This window comes from Hippoglossus hippoglossus, chromosome 11, assembly GCF_009819705.1.
Source record: "Hippoglossus hippoglossus isolate fHipHip1 chromosome 11, fHipHip1.pri, whole genome shotgun sequence".
NCBI lineage: Eukaryota > Metazoa > Chordata > Actinopteri > Pleuronectiformes > Pleuronectidae > Hippoglossus > Hippoglossus hippoglossus.
Window position 1 is genome coordinate 7,966,553 of NC_047161.1, and position 14,109 is coordinate 7,980,661.

A 14,109-nucleotide genomic window follows, 5' to 3' on the forward strand; every position below is an offset into this window, starting at 1 on the left:
CTCAAACTTTGCTGTTTCAAAAAAAAAAAGACTGAGTCATCAACTTTAATTCGAAAAGAAACACAAACATATGCATTCCGTGACCTCAATACACTTTCCTATGAGCTCAGCACACAGAGGTTCCCCTATTAGCTTGTTTTTATGGGTTTTGGACAATTTTATTGACTTTACGATAAAACAGTTTAATAATGCAAGTACTGTAAGTGCTATTTTCTACTGCTGTGGAGTTGCCCAAATAGCATTAGTGGCTTTTTATAGAAACAATGGGATTGTAACAGCCACGGCTTCCTGTCCAAGGTCCTAAATTTGCTCTGGACATTGAGTTTATGCCCTTTTATGTCATTATTGTTCCCTCCAACAATAATAAATTAATTTCTAGTTTATGCTTGAAACAAACTGAAACACATAATGATTTACCTATGTTTAACCCTTGCTATTCCCCTATGTTTGTTCTCTTACTATGCCCAAAAGAGTATTGAATTCCCCATTTAAAAGGGACACGCCACCAGTTTGACTAATGAAACTCTCCGTCTCTCGTGATTCCCTCAAGGTTATCTCAGTTTAATCTTAGAGATTATACATCTGTAACAGAAAAGGAGAATTTAGAAGTATCTCCAGAGCCTATAGAGTAAAAGTCTACATCGGTTTCGACCATTGCTATTTAATCTGTGTCTCTAAAGTGCATTTCTAACTCTATGGAATATTCCTTTGGAACAGAGATGTAAACAGCACCGCTTTTTGTAGCCCTCAGGTGTCTATAGTCCCGCACTCTGAACCGGCTGCTTCTCTCCATGCGATCATATGCACATCGGCTGGTCGGAGGTAAAAGCAATCAATAATGTCAAATACTTCTCCGAGTTTTTAATGAGCTTCCCGAGGCGGAGGCTCCTGGGGTAACTACATTTGATCCAGTCCTGCGGATTGTTCATTTTTTTTGTCACCGTTTTCTACTCATTAAACATATCACTATCATAATTCATTGGTCTGACACAGCTGTCTTCAAGGCTCATTTTTATGAATTAATCATTGGCTGGAAACAATCAATTCTCAGTCTAGACACCTCGTGATTAATCACAGCAGCAACGAGTGGCTGTTCCCATGTATATACACGGTAATCGATTGATGCCAACGCAGCCTAACCACTGGCTTCCCCCAATTAAAACCACATGGGGTGCTTGAAACCAGAATTCAGCCGGAACCTTGTTCGCCAGGAAACTGATTTATAGAAATAGACACGTCCACTTCAGGTTCAGTATGTGTTAAAGTAGAGTGTGATTTTACACTAAATACAGTTGCCACATCTGATTGTTGTCGGGTTTCTTTGCAGGGGTTTTTCTTTTAGATGTTTGCCAAGTTTGGGCAAGAGCACCAGAAATAAAATTTGAGAAATAAGGAACAATTTGAGCAATAGTGGGGCCTTAATACACCTTTCAGTTAACATGAAAGACAAGACCCAATTACGAGAAGACAGTGTCTGCCCTTATCTGAATTACCGAAACTGTTAATAGCTTGTATTTTAGTATGAGAGAGAGAGAGAGAGAGAGAGAGAGAGAGAGATAGAGATAGAGAGAGATAGAGAGAGAGAGAGAGAGAGAGAGTGCTGCAGGTCCAATAAGGCAAATCCAGCATCTTGCCCCGGCTGTAACACGTTTAATGTTTATTTGATAGAGACGGATGCAGCGTACACAAATTGCACAACAATTATCCAATGAATTGCATCACCAGCATTTTTAGAAATACTGCTTTCCAAAGCCACTTCCTGTCATCCATGTGCCCCTGCTGAACCAAAAGCCCCTTTCCCCCTTACAAAGCAATCCAAACAGTCTTTGGAGGGTCGTAGGCTGGATTATTGCTCTAGCGGATGTTCAGAATTGTCTGTTCAGCATGACGTCTTTTTGTTTTTAAGCGCAGACGTACCCTTTAGTGTCGTAGCCTCAGTCCACCACTGGCCCTAGATTCTGTTTGCAAAGACGAAGAAGTGCTTGTTGTCTCGATGTATTTATTGATATATCTTCACATTAGTGTACCCCACTTATGTCCATGTGGTTTCTTATGAATAAGGGTTATATTGTTGAAAAATGTTGGGGTAGTATGAAGACATTTATATCATCCACAGACATATATGGTAGTATTTAAGGTTTGCTACATACAGTATGTGGAAATGACAGAGCTGTTCAGGACAATTCACCGATTGTGGATTTTCTTTTCACTTGGTTTGTCAGAATAAACGGAGATCGTCCATGATCTGACCTCTACATCAAATAAATCACAACGCAGACACTGCTAGACTCCACCGGTTATTTTGAATAATTACTGCAGTATTATAAAGCATATTTTCAACTTTGGGATTTTCAAACAAGCTTCCTCCTTGGCAGGACAGCTGAGACAAAGACTGAGGACACAATGTCAACTAAAGACACATCCTGGAACTGCTCCACTCTCTATAAATATTGAAACAACTGCTTTGACAGCACCAGTGGAGATTTTACTGACATATATGAAGCCGCCACAGATGTTACCCCTGCGGACAGAAATTGTACAACTTATTTTGATGTAGTATCTCAACCCAGAAGCCAGTGGACCAACACGGAGCATCACCTGATTGGACTTGACAGTGTCTCTACTTTCCAAAATATCTGGAATAATGCAAGTAGATTAGGGTTTTGACCTTAATACCCCAGCATAGCTGCAGTTTGAATGCTTCAAATTTGCAGGTTTATATCTGGAGACAAGTTGGAAGCATGTGGTTCAGAGGTGAACAAGTGAATCCCTCCACCCTCCACCCTTCGTCATGACGTGCTGGTTCCTTCAGGAAGCATCTTACCGCTGCAGCAGATGGGGCAGTGATGTCAGTTATGAGTCACCTGGGAGAGGAGATTGCGTTTGGCCTCATGGATTTGATGTGTGTGTGTGTGTGTGTGTGTGTGTGTGTGTGTGTGTGTGTGTGTGTGTGGGGGGGGGGGGGTCAGAAAAGTTTCTACAGCATTTGTTCAGCTGAATCTCAAAGCAAGTGTAGGATGTGGGACTGACCTGGATATCTTCAAGCTTCAAAGGTTCTACTGTTGCCATGGTAATTGACATCTAAATCCCTATTCGAATGCTTTTTTTTTTTTACTATTATAAATGCATTACTTAAAACATCCCAAATCGCCTATGAAGCAATAATAGTAATCCAACTTTATCAGTTATGCAGCAACATTCATTATGATTAGTTATCTCAGGTTTGTGCGTCACAGCTCCCAGCTTCAAATATTTGCTCGTAATTCTCACTATAACCTCAAAGCCCCAGAAATAGTATTCGGGACAGCCCTGACAGGATGAGGGCACCGTCCTGTGGGTGGCAATTTTTGTCAGTGACATTTTTTCCCATGTGTGTCAGCGTGCTTTGGCACTTCCATCCATGCATTAAACATTATTTTTAAGTACCAAGCTCTGTTTCATCTCAACGTTGAAATGATGCGATGCACAGGGTTCTTATTGTTTGGGGGTTCTTGAGTGCATCAGGTTCTCAGCTTTTAGCCTCTGAGACCAGAATAGGGATGAAATGGCCCCTCTCATATTTTAAAAACTTGCAGAGTGTGAGTAGTTGGAGGAGATTATATAATATTATATTTTTTATTATTTAGGGATTTATGGAATGTGGATTTTATAATACAATCAGTACAGTATTTATATGTGTAACTCATTCATTGGGCTGAGTGAGACCCACGTCATTATCCGTGTTGGTAGCATGACCATTACCAAAGCCTTACATTGGATTTCCCTCAGCTATAGAGGAACAAAGGAACACGCAGTGCTGGTTGTCGTCATATCAAACCTCTTCCAGTCCTTTAGGCGGCTCTCGCTTTGTACAAAGATCCATAGATTCAGAAAAAGTAGGACACACGCAGTCATACATTTTGTGCTTGCACTGTCATAAATCACTGTGTACTGGGACACAGTAAACACCAGATTGGCCTCGGGGCTGTTTCACAAGCCTGGAGCTTTTCATTTTGCCCACACTTTGCCCTTTATGTCACAAGTCATCTGAACGCAAAGTAGCGTAAAAGCATTAATATGACCAGAAGTTTATTATAATCACGTAGTTGAATTGAGTTAGTGTTTTTCCCACAGTAATTGCCATAATTTGATTACTGTGTGCGGCTAAGCCTTTTGGTCATGATTGCCAAGTTTGGTTCTGAAGTGTTTCATTGATCCATTCTGGCAGAGAGAGAAGAGCTGGATTGCTGCTAATCTGGCAACCCAGGAAATGTCAATTGAGGGATCTGTGTGTGTGTGTGTGTGTGTGTGTGTGTGTGTGTGTGTGTGTGTGTGTGTGTGTGTGTGGACATACTGGAGAAGTTTATGCTTGCCCTTATGGATCGAGGGCCTCCTCTGTGTGATGAGCTGTGAGACCAGACAGTCCAAACATGACAGCCAGCTGAATTCAGCATGATCAGAGCTTTGACTGTGTTCAAGCTGACCAACCAGTTTGACCTAAGTGATTTCAACAGGAAAATTTGTTGTTTCGTTTTCCTACCGTCAGATTACCTCTGTCTGATGATTTGTCTCTGCTGCGTTAGAAAGCAGCTGAAAATGTAGTTGAAATAATATATCCCTCTTTTTGTTGCTGCATGCTATTATGCTTTAACTAATGGCCTTTAACTAGTAAAACTGTCCCTGGACTGTAACCTTCATCACATGGAGATATAACCATGAATCATGACACTGGAGGTGGTGCAGTACATTAGCCTGGGGCTACCCTTGTAGGGGTTATCAGTTCATGTGTGAACATGAGGCTGAAAATGAGTGTTCAGTGGATTTTCCCAGGACAAATAAAGGTTTTAAGTAGAGAAGGGAAGAAAAAGAGACTAGAACACTTACGCAGATGAGCTGTCGCTCAGAGCAATGCTGTGTGCTGGTCCCAAGTCACTCCATTGTCTTTTGATTCCTCATAACGAGACTTAACTTCCTGAATCCTCAACTTAGTTTTGAGATCAGAGGTTTGTGTTTTTTGCTCAGAGGCGCTCGATTTGACAGAAAGTGTCCTCTGAATATTCATGTGAAGGAGTGATTTGTGATGCACTTTCACTGTTGAGAGTTGACTAGGTGAATCCAAATGGCGTTGCTTGAAGTACCAATGCTATCTCGTACAAGATGAGTCTGTTGGATTGAGTGAACATACTTGGCATCAAACTGTGGCTTTTTTAAATCACTCCTCCAACGCACTGTCAAATAAATCCAGACAGTTTAAAGGTCTCGTGTTGTAGAAAGTGAGATTCCCATGTGTTTGCTTTGATGGTAAAGCAAGTGTACGTGCTACATAAGTACTGTGAAGGTATCAAAGCTGTGAGTCCTTTGAGACCATCGCCGTCTTCTCTAGCTAGAGTAGACGGCTACAATCCCTTGTGATCGTGTTGGCCGAGCGTCACTCAGAAAAAAGACTGACTGACCGACCTGGTCTGAGTAAAGACGGGATGTGAAACTACATCGTAGTTTTTGGAAGTAAAACCACAAATATATATTCTAATGGACACACATGTACATCTCAGTACTGCTATAATGTATTCAGAACCTCTACTCTCCTCTCTTCTAAATGAAGATTAAAATCTTAAATAATAAAATACCTTTCACATTTATTGTTGTTATAAAGTTGCAGCTTCTTGATATGAAACGTTGAGGCCTCTGTGAGTTACGTCGCCGTGGAGATGATGACTGAAAAATGGTAACAAAAACATGTTTTGACTGAAATCACTCTTTCAGTTCAGCAGCAGAATTGTTATGCAACTCGTGGTGTTCAGTGTGTGTGTGTGTGTGTGTGTGTTTGTGTGTGTGTATTGTATGTGTGGCCCAGGTATTACTCATATTGTTGGGAACTAAATCAGTCATGCCATGTTTTAAGGTTTGGCTGAAGGTTAGGTATTGGCACGTGAGATCCAATGTCTGGTCAACGATGTAGCTTCTGCTCTTAAGTCTTAAAATGCAGGTTGAATTGTGATTAACATCTTGTTGCATAACTGGAACCATTCTTAATGGATTTCGGAAACAATTTACTGATGTGCTCTCACATCTATTGATCGGTGAGTTAAAAATAACTAAAAAAAGGTGTAAATTTGAGCTATTTTTCAGATTTTGTCAGACAGCGTGACCGAGAGCAAACAGTGTAGTTCAGTGATAATGTAGAAATGATAAATCAGTAAATTACAGGGGAATATGACTCCTCTGGCATGTTTGCCTCCTCTGCTCCACCTCTCTGTACACTGCATCTCGAGACAAGTGAAATTAAATTTGAATCCTGTAATTGCCCTCTTAAGAGGCTCATCCTAAAGTGGCTTTATGTATAAGCTATTGCCAGACAGAGGATGAGGGAGGGATGGAAAATGAAAAGAAAATGCAAGGTTTTTTTTTCTGCCTGTGTGTGTTTAGTTTCTGCGACAATTTAACCGCTGGAAAGACGACAAAATGACATATCCCATGTCATATGTCTTGCACATGAAATCACTCTGTTTTACGCGAGAGAATGAACGAGACAAAAGTGTGAAAAGAGAGAAAAAAGAGGAAGGTATGACAACAAGCCAAACGTTACAATAGATGTTGACAAACAGAGGTAGAAAGAGAAAAATATGTATGAGAGAAAAAAGCAGGAAACGTGGGGTAATGGGGTATGTTAGCGTACCAGTGCAGTATTTGGGTGGAGTTCAGTCCATGTTTCTATGGTAACAGACTTACAGCAACTTTACTGTTTGAAGGAGGAGTGGAAGAGGAGGCTGTGTGTTTTGTTGGTGTGTGTGTGTGTGTGTTTGTGTGTGTGTGGGTGTGCGGGGCCTCATTAGTCAGATTGGAGATGATGACATTCAGCAGACACAAATCAATAGTAACCCCTTAAGACAGCAGCTGTCTCCCCGTTTCTCTCTGTCTCATTAATCCTTATGCCGTGTAGTATCTGCCAATCAGTGCGAGTTTTAAAGTATCCGCAATATATGTTTCCCACGTGTCCCTGCGTGTGCACCGGAGAGGGGAGGACTCATTAAATGCACTGAGGTTTATGAGCTGATTGATGTAATTAATAATCAAAAAAAAAATGGTATTGTGACATTGCAGAAATTCTCTGTCTTCATAGGACTCTCGTTTCTCTTGCTCTCTACAAAACACCATTATCAAATATGTTAATAATTTCTGAGCACAAGTCGTCACTCACTCTTCTACTGGCTCTGTGCAAGCGTTCAGAAACATGCATTAACAGAAATAATGCCCTCTGCTTAGCATTCTTTGCCTGCTCTCAGTGACCCACTTTCTTAGAAAGCTGCTTTTTTTCCCTAATTTATTAGCCAAAGGGAGTGCTTGCTTATTCCCATCGCTTCCTGTCCTCACTGCTTCCCACCACTCACCCTCCTATACGATGCCAGAGGTCCTCTAAGATGCCATTTATCCAGCCACTATTAGACCCATCATGCTGCACTTAGAAAGATACCCTGTATAGGATACATTTGTGCATCTAAGCCTGCAATTTGCTGGGTATAGTGCTCATTCACGATAATTATCTCTATACAGTCATGTTCAAAATAGTATGTCCTACTCCTCTTCCTGGTGGCAGCTTGAGGTCTGGTTGTGCTTAAGATGGACTTGGTCAAAGGCTACAACACATTCTTGCTCCACACCTAAAAGCAAACATGTTGCCAGCAGTCCTGCCATTATATGTAGCAACAGATGGAAGTCAGTTATCATTCAAATACATTTTAGCAGACATTCTCACATGTAAAGTATTCTTGCTGCCGCATGCCTGTAAACACGGGAAATGTTCCAATTAGTTGAAGGAATTGCCTTTGAGGGAGAAGTCCCACGTTTTATTTACTCAGTCACCTCCACATACCTGGCCAATTGCTGTGTGAAGTGGCTGTTAGGTTTACGTTATTGAAAAAGTAAAAGTAAAAATTGGAATAAAAGAAAATTCTAATATTCAGACACCACAACTGATGTGTGGGGGAAGGGTGTTTCAGAAAGTCTAAAAATCACATGTTTAAAAAACACTGATTCTTTCAGTTTAGACCATCTGCACGCTCAGAAATGGTAACGGATGGATGGGTGGACGGACGGATGAGTCAAACTCCTGATTAAGAATTTCTTACGTCGAAAAAACAAAACCTTGCTGGATAATACTGATCCAGCACACAGGCGTGAAGTCATCGCTTAGACGTTGCAAATGGATGAAAACTAATGGATGAAAAACTTGACTGATAAAATTGTTCTACTGCAGTTATGCCATTTTTTTTTAAGTAAGTAGGATTAATAAAGTACATTCAGGCCTTTGGTGAAATAGTTTGGGCCATTAGTGCCATATAGAAACACACAGTCATTAACTGGGAGCAGCTGGAAGGAACACTAAAGGACCAGGTCAACTGGGGATCCGTGTTTTGACTTTGAAAGCCTGATCGCATTTAAAACGAAAACACATTAAGGTGAAATAGCATTAAGATGAAAGTAACATTGAGTGAGATGGTGAGGTATAATTTATAGCACTTACATTTTCCAAGGAGGATATAAAAGCTCCTCTGAATTCAAAATTGGCTTCAACAGTGAATCTACTGTAGGTTTCTACAACTCGTCAACAATATGGAACACTGATGCTTTCCACTTTCATTTGAATGCATTTGTGCTCTATACGACAAATGCATATATCCAGTTTGAGGCCTAAAGACAGGCTGGTCTTTGTGAGTAAAACTATATAAAGCATGTTGTTGCTGTACTTAGAAGAAAAAATAAATATTCAGCACACGATTTGTGTTTTTCTGATTGATTTTATGTGTAATAGCTGTCACTTAGTGTTGTCTTTGCAATGGGTGCACACATACTGTGAATAACTAACTGAGGGTGTGTATTCCATTTGGTTGCAAAGGTCCATCTCATTTATTTTGTTGATCTAACAACTCGCCCACAAGGTTCCACATTAAATCTTTGTATCCGTCTGACTCATCTTACTCCACACACACTCCTTCCACACTGATCACACTCACCCGAACCACACACCCACTGCTGTGACACCAGTCCAGCACCTGTGTTTACAGAGCACTCGGATGTTGGCTGTGCAGGCTTCAATGGAAACGCTGCTCAGTCACTTTGAATGGAGATGATTTAAACAGCAGCTGATCTGAATTGTGGTTCCTTTGCTTGAGATGCTTGTGGTATAAGTTGAGAGAAGCTCAACTTTTCAAGTGTCGATGAAATCTAACCGGAAGGTTGGTGGTTCCATCCCCGGCTCTTTAAGTATACATTTCAAAGTGTCTCTTGGCAGGACACTGAACCCCATTTTACCTCATGTGCTGACCATGTATGAAGGCATGTGCTAGAAGAAGTGTTTTATGAATGGGGTGTGTGTAAAGTTTTGGAGTGATAGATAAGAGTGTTATATAACTATGGTACATTAGCATAGCAATGCTGTGTGTCCAGAGTAAGAAACTGATTGGCTGTTGTCATTGTGACAATTGTGTCAGCACCAGGCTTCAGGCACATCCACTGTAAAGCATAAAGCAATGACTGCTCTGTTTTGCTAAACTAGCATCTCACCCAGTGATTTAGACAAGTCTAGAGTTATTAGCATAATTCTAGACAAGCCTAGTCTAATGGGCCAACATATCTTGATGATGTGGGCTAACAAACAACTTTTAAAACAAATACTTATTCTTCGAATTGAGGTACAGTACTATTTCATCGTAGTAAGTGTCAACAAAAGACTCAAAAACTAGACATTAACACAACTAAACAACTAAATGTCCTCTCTTTCTGTTTCTGTACATGTTTAAGTCCACACAATTCAAACACAGCTTCTGTTAGCAGCAACATGCTCCCATGCTGAGCCACGTTCTTACTTTTCCCACTTAGGCTCACAGTTCCCAATAAATCTTTAATGTTTTACAACAGTGGAGTCTGCAGGTGGTGTCTCTTTAAATTTCATGTTTATCCCCGCTCTGGTTGTAGTTTTTTTGCTCGAGTGGGGGAGCCACTGAAGGTGTTCTTCTGAGGACACTTTTATTAAATTCTAAATTCATCCCTTTGTGGTTGGAGACGAGTTGGGATAATTAAAATGTCTTTTTTTAATTTCTCAAATTTCAAGTCACTGGAGGCTGTATTACATAATGAATTTAATATTAAAAAAAGGTAACAAACCCTGTATTAAATTTTCTGAAAGTAGGTGTGTAATATGCATAATTACATTGTGTTATCCCTACACCAGGCAATTTTCGAACAAAGGAGTAGTGATTAAAAAATGACACGAGTACAATGTGAAAAGTGATCTCGGGTTATCTTATTATTATTTAAATGAATAGTCATGCTGTCCCAGCATGGGCTCTCAGAAGAAGCCGTCACTGACTGCTGAGATAAAGTGGGCCAATCTGGAGTCAGATCTCAATAGCATGTAAACAACAGCTTGGCTCATAGCGACGACTCCACTTGACTTGAGTCTCACCACTGTGACTTGGGATTTTCTTGAAGGTTAACGCGGGAGACTTCCTTGCGACTCGCACACATGCCAGTTACTCCTGCCGCCGCTGCTTCCCTTCCTCTTTCCATCTGATTCCCTCAACACAACAAAGAGTCCCCTCGGTTCTCATCTTTTCTCAATCAGTCCCATTTGTTTACTGTTTGCTCAGATCTTGTCTTTGTCTTTTCCTTTTATGTGTGTCCCCTTTCTTCACCTCCGTCTCCCTGTTGCTGTTGTTCTCTTTCTCCGTTCTCTCTATCTCTCCCCCCTTACCTTGATCCCATCCTCCCATCCTGCCACTGACTGACAGTGTTATAAATTGATTTTCAGCCCGGTGTGTTCCCTCTGTGTCTCTCTAGCCATTTCCCTTATTTAGCCTCAACCACTCCAGGGTATAGTCTAGACCGCAGGCTGACTGTCAGTCAGTGGCAGTGTGGAGCAGTCTAATTCTTGGCTGACGAGCGTTCCTGACAGCAGGAACCAATGGGACATTTCAAACATGCTTACTCTCTCTTGCTCTGTCTATCTCTATGACATTTTTACCTTTGCTATCTCTTTCTTTCTCTCCCTGTCTGCCCCCGCCACTCATGTCTTGGTTCAGTTGTCCCTTTTTTCCGATTTTGGGTTTGTCTTCCTTTCTGTTACTCTGTTTCACCCCTCTCCCTCTGCATTTCTTCTTCCTTTTTTTCCTTCTCATTTCCAAAACTCCCTCAAGTAAAATTAAGAGATGGGCTGCAATATTTCCAGACACATGAACAGCTCATTTATATTAACACACACACACACACACACACACACACACACACACACACACACACACACACACACACACACACACACACACACACACACACACACACGTGGAAATACACACACATCTCATTTTGGCCAGGGAGCTTGAGCTGCTGTGATCAGAATGATAATCACGTGGTTTGTCCGTCTGGAACGATTTGATTGGTCAGTTTACTCCGCCGGGGAAAGCCGCTCTTTAATCATAAATGAGAGGCTGTGAGATTAGACGGAATAGCCCTTTAAGTGAATCTGGTATCACTTAGGTCCCCGGAGACGGACAGAGACGGAGGGAGGAAGGGAGAGAGGCAGCGAGATGAAAGAGAGACGGACAAACAGAATGTGGGAGACACAGGGAGCGATGCAGAGAGATGGAAGAAAATTTAAATTGCTTCCCTTTTCTTCCCAGAGATGGACTTGTGTAATATTACTGCACTGCTGAGGACAAGAGTAATAGTTTAGATTACAGAATGTGTGCACACCCACACTGATATGTGCCATTGCTAGCCCCCCAAGTAGGTACTGGGGACACCCAGCAACCTTGAGGGGGAACCATGGGTCCCATTTAAATGAAGAATAGGGTAATTTCACTGGTTCCTCATTTAGCAGTCACCACCATGTGAAAATGGGTGCATTCATCACAGGGATCCCTTTAGAAAATGACAAGCTTATAATTGATTCTGCCACCTCAAAATCATCAAGCTTATATCAGGGTTTGTGAAGGCAAATGTTCACACTGTACGGCACTGGTAGATTTGTATTCATGTACAGGCTGTAATGAATTTGGTTGGGTTTAAATAATCTCAATGGCTGTGCAATGATGTCTTACTCGCTGTCTTTAATAGGTTCGGGGACCGTTGGAGTCTTCAGTATGTGTTTGCCCTCTGGCAAAGGGTATATAGCCTATAGCATATAGGTGTGGGTGTGTTGTTGCAGGTACCCTTGAGAACAAAATGCATATTTGAAGATTTGTCAGATGCTGCAGAGAAGATTATTGTCCTTGGAGTAAAATTTCAATTTCAGTTTTTTAAAAGCAGCAGATATTATTCTCTTTATCCAAAGTGAAATTTGCAAAGTACTACAAGCTAACAGACACCTACCTGCTTAGATTTACTATCCTTCCTTTTTTTGTGCCAAACTTACCTACGTTTTAGTGCTACAGCCCTTTGCAGTAATTCCCCTGCGGCACCAACGTAGGTCAAGGGATATTCACCATCTTGTTCTATATTCTAAAATGATCTGCGGCCTGTATTTTTCCAACACAATGAATTGTAAAGGCTTCACTGTGGCCTGATGCAGACTGTAAAATATTCTGAACAGCTCACTTGCTTACATCTGGAGCTACTCCAAAACTGGCATTTGGCGAGAAGAGGGTGTACATCCTGGTAGCTAGTCCATCACAGGACTGACATATAGAGACTAACCCTCACCTACGGGCAGTTTAGAGTCTCTAATTTACCTAATCTAGTTATTTTTGGACTGTGGGAATAAGCTGGACTACCTGAAGAACACCGACACGGGCACTGTCAGGTTTAAACCCACGACTTTCTTGCTGTACAACCTTTATAACAAGTTGTACAGTAAAACCTGGACTACCTTGAAAGTGTTGCCAGCGTAAGCCACTTGTTAAAGCTTGTACCTTTTCCCTGCTGAGTATTATCTAAGACATTCGAGAAGAGATATTGCTTTGAGGAAAGAGATCAAGCCTATATTGCAGACCCGGGTTCATTAAATCCACTCAATTCAGGACGACGATTTTCTTCTTTGTCTTTAAGCTTCTTTTATCCAGGCAAATTTTTGCTGAGCACGCACGCTCTTTCCTGGCTAAACCCCCACTGCTCATTAGTATCAGAGCACAAATTCACACCTGGGAGCAACCCTGTCCAGCCACAAACCGTTTGCCAATTAGAATCTCTGTTTAAGTCTGTGTGGGGGGGAGGGAGGGATGCCTCACTTTAAATAAATCCACACCCAGAATCTTGTTTTTATATATTCACCACACATGAGCTGCATACTTTTTTTGGAGGGTGTGAGTCTGCAGGATTTCTGCATTTAAGTGGTGACCCATTTTACTGGCAATACACAGTGTATCGAAATGTCCTCGTACGCCACTCCACTGCATGTACGGAAATGTTGGGCGAGAATAAAGTGCTAAATCCTCTCACTGCTGATTCTCACAACCAGCGCTCCTCATAGGCACATGTTTTGGTTTGTGCAAATTAGAGCAGCCGCCACTTGCTCTTCTGTGGGTCAGAGCGGCTTGGTCCGTCCTTACTAATGAGAGTAGAGTTAGTGTGATTTAGCAATTCCAAAAGATATCATGATTAATACTGAATAAATACACAGATATAGATGTTATTTCAAGTGAAATTCTTCAGGCTAGATTAAGTGTATGTTTGTGTGGGGCCTGGTGGACAGAGGATTCAGCACAGTTGGTGGGTTGAGGGTTAACTTGTAAGGTCAGAGTTGCTGAGGAGCCTTTTTTATTTGTGTGTGCTGGTCTGTGTGTGTGTGTTTATATGTAGGAGATGGTTGACAAGGTTAAGAACCGTGAGCTAAGCAAGCAGTAGCATGAGGGAAGAGTGGTCAGGGTGTGTGTGTGTGTGTGTGTGTGTGTGTGTCGGCGTGTTTAGTAATGCATGGATTTATGTGCACATCCCTTTAAATATATGCCTGTCTTCCTGTGACCCTGTGCTCTCTCTCATTCTGTGCATGTGTGTGTGTATTTGTGCATTTTGGGTCTCAACATGTACATACACATGTATGTTAAAATATGCATGTCTTTCTGTCACCCTGCGCTTGTGTGTGTGTGTGTGTGTGTGTGTGTGTGTGTGTGTGTGTGTGTGTGTGTGTGTGTGTGTGTG

At 41.5% G+C, this 14,109-nt stretch overlaps 1 protein-coding gene across 6 annotated transcripts in view; it reads left to right on the forward strand.

The window, feature by feature from the left end:
* Nucleotides 1-14,109, forward strand: part of csmd3b (CUB and Sushi multiple domains 3b) — a 319,867-nt gene that overhangs the window by 51,942 nt on the left and 253,816 nt on the right. The gene's annotated exons all lie outside the window — the stretch shown is intronic.